At 44.1% G+C, this 12,503-nt stretch overlaps 1 protein-coding gene across 7 annotated transcripts in view; it reads right to left on the bottom strand.

Moving 5' to 3' along the window:
* Positions 1–12,503, bottom strand: part of SPATS2L (spermatogenesis associated serine rich 2 like) — a 143,821-nt gene that overhangs the window by 67,837 nt on the left and 63,481 nt on the right. For 2 of the 7 annotated variants that reach the window (XM_085066122.1, XM_085066118.1), the window contains exon 1: positions 10,087–10,214. The exons of 2 other annotated variants lie outside the window; for them this stretch is intronic. The gene's annotated coding sequence lies outside the window, so the exon portion shown is untranslated. Of the gene's footprint in view, positions 1–9,566; positions 9,683–10,086; positions 10,215–12,503 lie in introns of those variants that run through there. 3 more of the 7 variants (XM_085066123.1, XM_085066124.1, XM_085066121.1) reach the window with 3 other exon arrangements.

Genomic DNA, 12,503 nt, shown 5'->3' with positions numbered 1-12,503 from the left:
GGGGATCTTGGTCAGACTCAGCCATGAGTGTAAATGAGACCTCATTCCCATGTGGTATTTCACATCACAAAGGAAAACAGTGCTCTCACAGCTCTGAGACAGTAGGTTCCACGAAACACCAATTTGTACGTCAAAGCTGTCTTTTCATGGGAATGACATACAAATAACAAAATAACACCCAAAGTTTTTAAGCAAACTTCTCACGCTGGAACTTAGACTGTTTCACTGATGATTTAAATTACTTTGGCCTGGGCTTCAGCTGAAATGCTTATGTCAGTCTTTTAGTTATGAAGGAATCTGGGTAAAATAAAGCAAAAATACAGTGTGGTTTTCTATTCTGCTAGTAAGTTTGGATAAAAGCAAGTAGATGCTGGTGCAAATCTGGAACGCCTTCAGTGAATTTAGATGTACCCTATGCAAAGGCAAATTGGAATTTGCCTCAGTTTATCAGCGTAACATCTTCTACATGGATCACTTACTCTGAATTCATGTCTGCATTTACTTTCCTAGGAACAAACATTCATTTATTGCTGACATTGAGCCTCAGCAACTGATCTATGACTTGGCACCTCTGCTCCAAGTGCTTTTGAGATACTAAGAGTAAAGTTTATTCCAGTAATAACCACTCACCCACAAGACATGGTCTGAATATTTTATGGTATACTAAAAAAAGTAACATCCCATTTAATGACAGAAAGTTGCATGGAAAACATTACATGCACACCACATGGCCAAGCTACCATCTCTAGCCCAACCTCTGCTCTGCAAATTATCAGACTTCTGTTTGTTTTAGCTTTGCAAAGTTATAGTACACTGATGTTATTTATTTCTCCATTTTATTTCCTAAGATACTTGCTGCTTAAGTAGAAGAGGGGAGTGGCACGCACTAACTACAACCTATGTTTTTTGTTTCCAAGGTCTCCTGGTTTTCACAGATGGACCTGCATGGTGTAGACTCTGCTCAACATCACCCAGAACTCAGGTTCTCAGTATGAACAACCAAAGCTTTCCCATGTAAGCAAATACCTCAACATCCATAGCTGCAGATTTCACACAGGCACACTGCCTGACCATGCTATGTTCACTTTGATCACCAATATATTAAATACTAAAATTAACCCAGCCACCTTAGCACATAAGTACATTTCTTCTAGTGAATTACCAAAGTCAAAGAACTTGAGAAGCCAAACAAGCAACTCCTGGTGTGTGTTCAGGAATACAGCACACTTTAAAAGCTGACCATTAAAAGCAGAATTACCAAAGTACAAAGTAAGAGTGAGATGCTAATATCTTTTCACAGAGTCACAGACTGGGTAAGGTTGGATGGGACTGCAGTGGGTCACCTAGACCAACCTCCCTGCTCCGGCAGGGTAATACCAGAGCACATCGCACAATATTGCGTCCAGACAGTTCCTGAATATCTCCAGGTATAGTGAATAGCTCTCTGGGCAACCTGTTACAGTGCACAGCCACTCCCACAGAAAGGAGTTCTTCCTCATATTAAGGTGAAACTTTCTGTGGTTATGTTGCTGGTTGGTTTTTGGAGGTGGGGGTGTTAAACTGTAATCCATGAACAGATACCTTTCTACTTTTGTATTAACACAGATGGTTAATGATTTATGGCCTGTCTCTTAAGGAGTCCATCTGCTGTATTTTCCATTTCAATTAAAAGCAGATCCCTCCCCTTTCCAGTAATCAGTACTGGAAACTGAAAGTGTCCAAAAATGTAGCACGTAAGAGTCCTTGAGGTCCCTCCCAGAAAAAATCGTAAATGAGCAAAAGGCAAAGCCTTTCATGGAGTCTGGTACCAAATTTGTTTAAAGACAAAATCCAACAAAACCAGCACACTCAGCAACAAATCTTGCAAAGCACCCCAGCTGCCAGCTGGCGGCAGCTCCAGAGGTTCCCCATGTCGGCCAGAAGCCTGGAGAAGGAATGCAGCTCTGCAGGAGCCTTGCTCCCATACTCGTGGGGAAGCACCCTCACCACACTCCAACCTTACAGACCGACGTTTTGAAATGCATTGCCCTTGCTCAGGTCTTTTGGCACTGCAGAAAAACAGCTCTTGCTATCACATGTTTGACCATTTCCCTTTATTGAATCACTTCTGCAGAGCTGGGCTCTGACTTCACAGCCAGTTCAGTGAGGATGCAGAGCCTGGTAGGTCGAGTTCAGCCCAGAATAAGCACCATACCATGGTACAAAATGTCTGGGTTTTGTCATCAGTAACAGCAGTCCTGAGGTTTTTCTTTTTTAATTCACAGAAATCTCTAATACCAAGCTAAGCAGCTCTCTAGATGGAAGAAGATATTATTTGCCTCAAATAGCGAACAGTGGTTTAAAAGTGTGCTATTCAGTTTAATTAATGACTGAGTTTACTTTGCTGCATTCTTTTAATAAGAGGCAAAACTGCTAATTACTAACGTTTTTGCAGTTTAATAGACCTTGCAACTACAAGATGATCCCTCTTTCATGTAAAAATCCCTTGTTATATCTTAAGAAATCAATGTTTTGCTGTTTAGCAATTCTCACTAAAATGCCTTGGAAGGCACCATATTTCACTTACAGGCAGATGTTTAGAGAACCTGACTGTACACAATTATAACTTCCTGCACTCAACGTCTCTAGAAATCCAACACTGGGACAGCAATTAAAATTTTCTAACCTTTCCTCATCTGTAGGATGAGTACAGTAACGCACAAAATAATCATGGTTGTATACAGGTTAACTTCTAAGAAGGGAATCAGGTGGTAAAATGCCAATATGTCAACCTCATCCTAGAAGCAAAGAAAATGGAAACTCATCATTCTTTGTCAAGAGATCACAGAATGAGTTGGGCTGGAAGGGACCACAGTGGGTCACCTGCTGCAACCTCCCTGCTCAAGCAGGGCAATCCTAGAGCACACTACACAGGATTAAGTCTGGACAGCTCTGGAGTATCTCCAGCGAAAGAGACTCCACATTCTCTCTGGGCAATCTGCTCCAGTGCTCAGGCACTGCACAGTAAAGAAGCTCTTCCTCATGCTCAGGTGGAACTGCCTGTGCATCAGTTTCTGCCCATTGCCTCCTCTCCTATTACTCAGCACCACCGAGGAGAGCCTGTTGCACCCTCTTGGGGCCTCCCTTCAGATATTTATACACATTGACAAGGTCCCCTTCAGTCATCTTATTGCAATCCTTATTGTACTCATGGCAGTGCAATGGATGCATCTACATACATGACCATCCATTGCCAGATTATGCAACAGCAGAATGATTTTCCAGACTGCCAAATCATGGAATCTCAGAATGGTTTGGGTTGGAAGGGACGTCAAAGATCGCTCAGTTCCAACCTCCAAGCCACGGGTAGGAATATCAATCACTAGATCAGGCTGCCCAGAGCCTCATCCAAACTTGCCTTGAACACCTCCAGGGATGGTATCCCCATCCAAACAGCTTTTCTGGTTCAGAACTTCCTTAGTTTTGTAGGCTTACTCTCTTTATAGTAAAGTACAACACTTAACACTATAGAGTATCCCTCATCCTGAAACACCCTGTGGACTCTGAACCCTCCCACAGAACAGCCAGAAGTTGACTGAGCAGAAGTTGACAGTCAGAAGGACTGAGCACTACCTGGTACAAACGGCAGCACACTGTTCCAGCCTGCTCCACAGCTGTCTCTCATGTCATGTTCTTGGCTAAGGACTTAGAACCAAACTCCTACTCATATCAAAGTGCTGCAAAACTGCCAATACCTGGAGAGGTCTGACAGGACCTTAGCTTGAAATATCTCTTCCCCAGAAACTCAGCTACAGAGGATGTAGACTGCACCTGTTTTAGACATGGGAAGGGCTTATGTCTTTCACAACGGGGAAAATTTGTGAGGCTGCAAGCCATGCTGTGATGCATGCCCAACAGTACACAATTAGAATCATCTTGAATCAAAAAGCTCAACCTTCCTCCCCACCAGAGTTTCTTCCAACCACCACCTTCTGCTGTCTTCACCACTGCAAGCCTACATGCACTGTTCTTACCCAGCAGCTGCTCTAGTTCGTCTATATTTGCCTCACACTTCAGATCTCTTCAGGGCACCTCTTGTCCCACCTGCACCAGAGCTCTGTGCACCTGACAGCACACATCTGATCTTTTGACACCTTTCCCCTTCCTTACATTTCAGACCTGGCTGCCTCTCTGCTGGCCAGAAGAATTATCCAGTCCTTTCTGGCTTCCACTGTGTTTGTAGACAACATAATTTGATTACTGTAGAGGAAGAAACTCTCAAGGATTGTAATGAGAAGTACATTTCTTTCTTTCATCCTAGTAACAAAGTACATGCAGTACATGGGAGACCTCAGTAGCTGTGCAAACAGATTATGAAGCTTCTCTGCACCTTAGAGCTGTGCAGTCTATCTCCACACCATCCCTCACTCCAACATACCCAGCACATGAACCACAAGCTCCAATTCTAACACCAAAGCACAACTTCATGCCAGCACATTAACAAACCAGTCAATTTGAAACAATTTCCAGCCAAAACTAAGTTATTATTGGAAAACAGAAAGCCAGAAAAGACAACATTTCATTCAGACTTTGTCCTAAAGATCACTAAATCAGATTTTATGCAGGCCAGTATCACTGTGTAAGAGTTATTCCCTCAGCAACACAGAAAGGAAAAGTCCCATAGTGATGACATTTTGGGACTTGTAGGTTGCCCGCTGCTAGCATAAACCACAGCTTCTGAATACATTCCAACCGAGAAATACCACCACACCCAAACTGCATGTGCAACCGTTTTATTTCATTTAATTTTACACAGAGAACCATACACAGCACTGTAATTTAGATACTAAAAGCGAATAGCTTAAGTGTAGTGCAGAAGAGGAAGCCACAAACTGGATGTGTGTAGGACAGTACACACTGAGAGCTAGTTTCGTGTATTGCTAAGTAATTTAGTCTGAAAGAATCATTTGAGTATGTGCTTGAGCTTCAAGTCATCCAGAACCCAAATACTCTTCCTTGGCAGTTGCACCTAACCCAATACGAAAGCCTCAAGTCCTGATCTGCCACCATCAAAGTGGCAGCGATGAAAGTCAGGTGCCACAGACAGCATTCAGGCAGACACTCCGGGACTGAATCTTCAGAGCAGGTACTCCACACATTTCCACCAAAATTAGACAGGATCCTGAAGAGCTACCCCCATTTGGAATGTCTCATAGCATCAACAATATCTTTTGGTGGTATCCCAGGAAAGACTTAGTCAAGCACCATAAATTCTTGCATGGAGTTTACACAAGGTTGGGACAACAAACACCAGTCTACCTACCCCAAATGTGAGGTGTTTATTTTGAAATGCTGCCTGGCAGGTTAGATTTACCAGCAGAGAAAGATAACTCCGTGAGACTGAGCTGTCAACACAACAGTGGCGGCAGCTTCCTGAATGCCAACTCAAAACACACCCACAACCTTTAAGGATAGTCACCTTCCAAGAAATCATACTCACAGTTCACTTGGCTATGCACAGCACAAACAGATAACACTGCTCAACGCCACCCAGGACACAAAACAGCATCAACCCTCTTAAGAAACACAGTTCATGGAAACGCCGCATTTAAGTAACCACTTAAAAAAAACCAGAAATAGAACAGACCTTCAGCCAAAGAAAATTAGATAAAATTGTATACCAGCTCACACAGGCCAAAATCTATCCCCAGTTCTGAGTAGCAGCATGCTAGTATTCACAAACAGGTGAGGCTTCTTTGGCATTTGAACTCTTACCTTTCTGACAGTTGGGAGATTAGATTTGTCAGTAATTTAAACACTGGACACAGTACACTGCCATAGGCATTTTTTTCAGCCAGCAAACCACTCGAGAGAGTACTGAAAGGCCTATTATGAAGGCCAATCACTACCCTTTTCTTGAATGACCACATGAAAATCAGTGACTGTTCCACAATGGTTTGAAAGGGTCTTTTGTCTGAAGAAAAGGACAAGGAGTCACAAAGTATTGCAGATTCATTTGTAACTCATGGCTTTTGAAGAAACTGCATAGCTGCAGTTAAAAGCAAACCAAGAAAAGAACAAGCTTTGAAAATGTTATGCCACAATTCTTTCCTACTATGTACATGCAGAGCATATTTTTAGTCTCTTTTATATTATGAAGAGATGGGCTGGCATTCTATATTATTGTTGTTTTACAAGAGAAGCTTAAAACACATGCAGAGTTTTGACTTCATTCCCAAACCCTAATTAGGGTCTGCAGCACTATTTGCCTTGTATAAACAGAAAATCATCAAGAGCTTTTTCTGGTACAACATCTAGTAAAAGTGTAATTGTATTGAGATAATAAGTGAAACCGTTGTCACTGTTGCTTAATAATCACTTTAGTAATTGAGCAAATTTGGCATTGCCCATAAAGTATAAGATGGCCAATTCAAGAAAAAGACTTCTTTTACACTGAGAAATCAGCATTAGACTCTAATTTTGAAGTCTGTTTCTGAAGCCCCTTCCAACAAAAAAAGTTAATTACATCTATCAACAAGTTCCCAGACGAAAAAAAGTTTTACTTCTCCACCTACCCCAATGACACTTCAGTTCTCAGATTTCACATGCAAAGATGCACACTCAGTCAAAATAGGACTTGCACACATGATTTCATTACAGACTTTCTAAACAAGCTTCACATGGACAAACTTTCAGCAGGAATGACACTGGACGCTAATAACCTAAAGCAGATTTCTCCTAACCCATACTCAGAACTAGAGAACTACTGCACTTCCATTCAGAAACAAGAGTTACAGCTGACATCATCAGCTGCCCTCATCACCCATATGTTCCACCCACATACCATGAAACTAAACAGTCAAAAAGTGTCAGTTTTCACTCCCTAGCTCCTTGCCACATCCCAAAATTTATATTCCTTGTGCTCCCACAATGGCACTGAAACCAAACAATGTATTTTACACACACCATCGGTCAAGGTGCCAGTTAGATTTAGTTCTTCTGACTACCTCATCAAATTACATCAGGCAAGGAGCTGGTCTTTGGCACGTTACAAGACTGCACAAGGGCCAAAATTTTTGCTGTACAAAGCAGCCACGATGCCACTGCCATATATACATTGGAAGTAAAATGTATGGAAGTAAATTTATGGAGGTAAATGCCATGACAAGTACACCTCCAAGGTAACTACACACCCCATCATCTCACGCTCTCCAAAACAAGAGCTTACAGTTCTGAGGACTGTAAACAGATTCTTGCCAATGCAAAGTAGAGACAAAACAATGCTGCACATCTTGAAGCTCAAGGTGCTCAGAAATCCACAGGGCATAGAGGTGTGATGTGCAAAGCCCCCTGCTAATCTCAGTGAAGCTCAGGACCAAATTCTTTGATTTAGTAATGATATGGGGCACTGCTTTCAAACAACTTTTAACAGGAGAAGCTGTCCAGTCTAAAATAAAGGTACTTCACTACCATTTGTTTTTATATTAGAAGACGAAAACTGAGAAAGCTGGTGAAGCATCTGAGGAAGGAAGGGAGGCAGGAGGAACAGAGAAACTGAAGCATTAGAACAGTGCAGAAAAACAAGGAGGAGACAGTAGTGCCAGACAGGAGTCATATTTCTCAAGAGTAATGTGGACAATAAAATCCTTGGTATTAGCTACAAATCAACTACAATTAACAGTTAACTGTTATTTTTCTTCCCCAGATCTTCGTGCAAAGTCTCACTGCCCTTGGGTCTTCTGCTCTCCAAGTCATTACACAGTTTTACTTTTATCCTCCAGTGCACAGTGAAAAGTGGAGTTTGACCTTTCCTTTAGATTTGTAAAGCACCACAGCAGATTGTTTTGAGACTGAGGTGGAGGTTTTTTGTATTCTGCATGACTAACATCACTAACAGTGTCTACAGACCTCTAAGACAGGGCCTCTGAAAACACACCAGGAAACACAGTCCCCTGGAATGACAATAGAGGTCACACGTGTGGGTGAAAATGTATGCAAATGTAACAGTTTGTGGGAATTAATACCAAATATAGGTTGTCTACAACTACTGACAGGCAAAGATTTGATACTTCCATGATTGCTAGAGAAAAACTTGAAGAAAATATAAAACACATGGTAGGCCACTGGAAACTTGGAGATTTCTCTTAAAAACAGGCCTGAACCAATTTCAGTTCCAGACATGCATTTCCTTAAAATTTGGGAAACAGCAGGAAGGTGTCCTGACATAGCCTTGTTTCTGTTTCTTGGAGCAAGAAGGACTAGATAAGAGTAACTGATCCATATTCAGAACTAAACCTCTCTCAACACAGAAAGATGCCTGTGTTCAATTTCTGGGCTCATTACTGTACGTCAGACAAAACAATAATTCTCACGCACATGTTTTATCTCAGGCATCTGCCTGGGCATAAGGACTGTGGAACCAAACCCTTCACTTAAGGATAACCCTGAGGACATTTTGAAGGGTACTTAATTTAATTCATCTTAATCATAACACTTTTTTATGCAGTAAATTTCCCAGAGTAGTGACCTTACCTCCTCACACAGTTATACAGCACCTGACACAGTACAAGCCTTATCTTGATTAGTGTCTCATTACATTTAACAGATCCTGCTGTTCTCAAAGGGCCAAACTCCTTCTACTCCCCTAGCACAATTAGTAGGAGAACACTCACAGCCTAGCAGCAGTGTTCAGCTCCAGCAGCTTGTGATGGCGCCTCACAAAATTCATCAACCTATTCTGACCTGGAAATCATTCTGCATTTGCACGGTTTGACTGCATTCACAGAAACAATTGTGGCAAGGGCATGGTGTCCTGCTCACAGCAGCTTGTAGACTCAAGTTAGTGGCATTCAACAGGTTACCATCCAGGATTTCTTTTGTGGCCCGCGCAAATACATTCCTAGTTAACCTAACATTCTACATGCAGAAGTCTTTTCCACTTTCTGTGTAGAAAGTTTTTAGTTTACCTTCTTGAATCAGCATGTTTTGGAAAATACGTTATAACTACATCAAGAGCTCAAAGAAACAGAAGAAAAATGCCTCTTGCATACACAGGTAATTCAAACTTAAAGGTTCACCAAAAAAAAAAAAATCCCACAAAAGATCATTAGTTGCCTTGAAGCACATTTTCAAGCTGAAATCAACCAAATCAATCTAGTGGAATGTGACCTGGAACGAAACAGATGGATTTTCTGTGTGCCTCTTAGTTCTCCTAAAGAAAACAGATCTGGTAGTACAAGTGATTCACATCCCTGAACGATGAGGCTGAGGGTGGGGAAGAAGCTTACACTATTAATTTACAGCTCAACAAAGGAGGCATTACATTCTGATAGAGAATAAAAGAGCACTGCCAGCTGCCACTGCTTATCAACGAATTCCATACCTACTAGTTTTGTCTTTTCAAATGCATAATAAAAAGATAAAAAATATTTTAAAAACCCAACAAACCCTAAACCAAACGCAGAATCAGTAACAAAAAACCCTTTACCATCTCGGCGGTCTTTTACCTTAGCACAGACAAAAAAGAGCGTCAAACGGGTGGATTTATGCCGAAACAGCAGTGGAGGCACAGCAAGCTGTGTGCCTACCTTGCGGTGTGGCAGCGCTGGCAGCAGCGTTCCCAGCCGTGCCAGAGCCCCGGCAGGGCTCGGGAGCGAACGCTCCGCTGGCTCAGCGCGCCGGGCACGGGCGGCTGCGCTCGGCGACACCCGGCTCCCTGGGCGCGCAGTTAATCATTTATGGCCGAGGCTGTTACCGAATAGCCTTGAACAGCCCAGCCCAGCTCCGCTTCGGCGCCGGCGGAGCGGCGGCCGAGGGCGAGCGGCGGCGAGCGGCTCCCGGGCGCTGGCGGAGCCGGTCCCGGCGCACGCCAGGCGGGGTCCAGGGAACGGGGCCGGCCCGGCTGCGGTCCCCGTGCCGCCAGGAGGGGCCCGCTCGCCCGCCCGCAGCCGGGGCTCGGCGTCGGGACCCGAGGCGACACGGCAGCGGGTGGGGCGCCGCGGCAGCCGCACCCCTCCCTCCGCGGTACCCCTCGCCGTGAAAGTCCCGGCGGGGCCCCCCGCCGCCCCGCGCAGGTGGCGCTGAGGGGAGGCGAGGGCAGCGCCTTACCTGGTGCGGCCGCGGCGGAGGCCGAGGAGGGGCTGGGGCCGGTGGCGGCCGTGGCACCGCCGCCCTCCCGCGGACACGCCTCGCGCCCCGCCCCGCGCAGCAGCACCGCCCCCGTCCCGCCCCGGGCTGGGCTCGGGGCCGGGGGCGCCGCCGGGCGGGAGAGGCCGGACGGGCCGGGGCGAGGCCGCTGAGCGAGCCCCTTCCGCAGCGCTGCGCGGCCCTGCGCTCCGTGCGCGCCGGGCCGGGGGAGCTGTGAGGGGCGGAGAGCGGCCCCCCGGCCCCAGGGCTTGGCTGCAGCCGCGGGAACACGATTTACGTGTACCCCGCTCGCCGCGCACCAATAAACACCCACGAGGCGCAGGGACAGCGCTGGGCCTCATGTAAGGAACTATTCACGAACTTCTCTGCAAGTAAAATGAAACAGGCAACATCACTCACGGCCAGCAGATTAATTTCAGCATCTAGAAGAGATGACCGAGAGGGGACCTCAGTAATGTGTATAATATCTACAGAGGGGTGGATCAGGCTCTTCTCGGTGGCGCTGAGCAATAAATAGGATAAGAGGCACCGAGCAGAAACTGATGCACAGGAATTTCCACTTGAACACGAGAGAGAACTTCTTTACTGTGCACTGACCGCACATGGGAACCAATTGCCCCTAGGTTGTAGAGTTTCCCACTCTGGAGATACTCAAGAACCATCTGGACACCATTCTGTGCCATGTGCTCTGGGACCAGGTGACCCATTGTGATCCCTTCCAACCTTACCCATTCTGTGATGCTGTAATCTCTGTGTATACTCATGGCAAACAATGAGGATATAAAAAATTAGAAGTTTTTCAGTAATCAATGTTTTAAAATACCACCTAAAAGCTCCAAATAAAATACACCGTCAGGATTGTTAACACAAAGCTTACGAAGTAATAAATAACTGTCCACTCAAATTTAAATGCTAGAATGTAGAGGTAAACCACACACTTGGAACAAAAAAAAAGAAAAAGAAGCAGGTTTTCATAAACAAATATAAACTGGATTTACTATCAGTATTGGTGTCCTACACTGTCATAAGCATCTCCCTTAGCCCAAACACATGCCAGTTCTCATTTTCCTCACAAATGTGTGCCACAAGCACTGGAAAATCATAGTGTTCACTCTCAAAATGGTTGCATACCTCTTTTCCAGCTAGCAGAAATGGGACTTTCTTGGTCATAGCACACCTCTACTTGACTCCCTCCCCTCAGCCAGGAATAAAACTTCTTTCATCTTCAAACACAGTTTGGAGGCACTGGGGCCTTACTGTTTTCAACCAAGGATTCCCAAACTACTGCACTGAAAATCATTCAAAGTGGAATTTATAATAACGTATCCCACCCACCCTGCAAACCAGGCAGAGCTGGGAGTGTTTCCTCCTGGCAGGCAACCACCACAGTGGGACAGTGCAAGGTTCACTGTGACAGCAGTGCCTCACTTGGGCCCTTTCTACTCTATTCAGATACAGTACCTCCACTGAGTATCTGTCAAATGGACTTGTCCGCCTGCTGCAGAAAGTTGGGCATGAATTACATATTCAGTGTAACAGTGAGGGCACAGGTTGAGATTTATGTCTACAATTGGAACCATGTCTTCAAAACCATTTAGATCTTCACTAAATTCTGGTTTAATTTAAACAACATAACTTGGAGCATCCAGACTTGTATTTGTGTAGCGAGAATGCTCTTTACAATAATGCTAACATTTGTTTCCATCCTAAGCTGTATGAATTATGCCTGGGAGTTTTGGAAACAATTCTGAAGTTTGAGAGAATGGTAGATTATATTCATAAAACAAGGGTGCCACTGACCTTTCAGCAGAAAAGAATAGATGTGAATCATGGACCTGAGATTCATCTAAAGGAACACAGTGGAAACACATAGAATGAAAGGCTCTAAAGGCTTTACAAATTATTTTTGGATGGGGGAGAGCAGGGAGAAAGAGAATGTGGGAAAAAGAAGAATGAAAAAGGATCCTGCTGTTTAGCTCATGCATAAACTGTATGTGCCTAGCCAAAGGTCACTCCTTTTATTTTCTCATTAATTTCAATGACGGTAAATGGTATATGAAGAACAATCTAAAAATAAGAACAGCCAGAAATAGCTTAGGTTTTTGTGTGACAGCGTGGCAGGAAGAAAAACCTGAACTGAAACTTCATTCCAGATCTTTACTTTTGGCTTTTGAAAAAGTAGTGACTTAAAGTTAATTATTTAAGATGAACTGTAAATCTATTCAGAAAAGTTAAACAAAAATTAAGTGGTCTAATTTTTAATGTATTTTCCAATAAAGTTTTTATACTGTGTGTACACTGAAATTAATTCCTGAGGGGTTTTTTCCATCTACCTCTTGTGAGAAATGGTGTATTTGGACAGTTTTGAGGGGGAGTTG

Source organism: Lichenostomus cassidix, chromosome 7 (genome assembly GCF_008360975.1).
Source record: "Lichenostomus cassidix isolate B80296 chromosome 7, HeHo_3.0, whole genome shotgun sequence".
Lineage (NCBI taxonomy): Eukaryota > Metazoa > Chordata > Aves > Passeriformes > Meliphagidae > Lichenostomus > Lichenostomus cassidix.
Note: the sequence above shows the minus strand (reverse complement) of the source record. Positions and strands in the feature narration are given on the sequence as shown.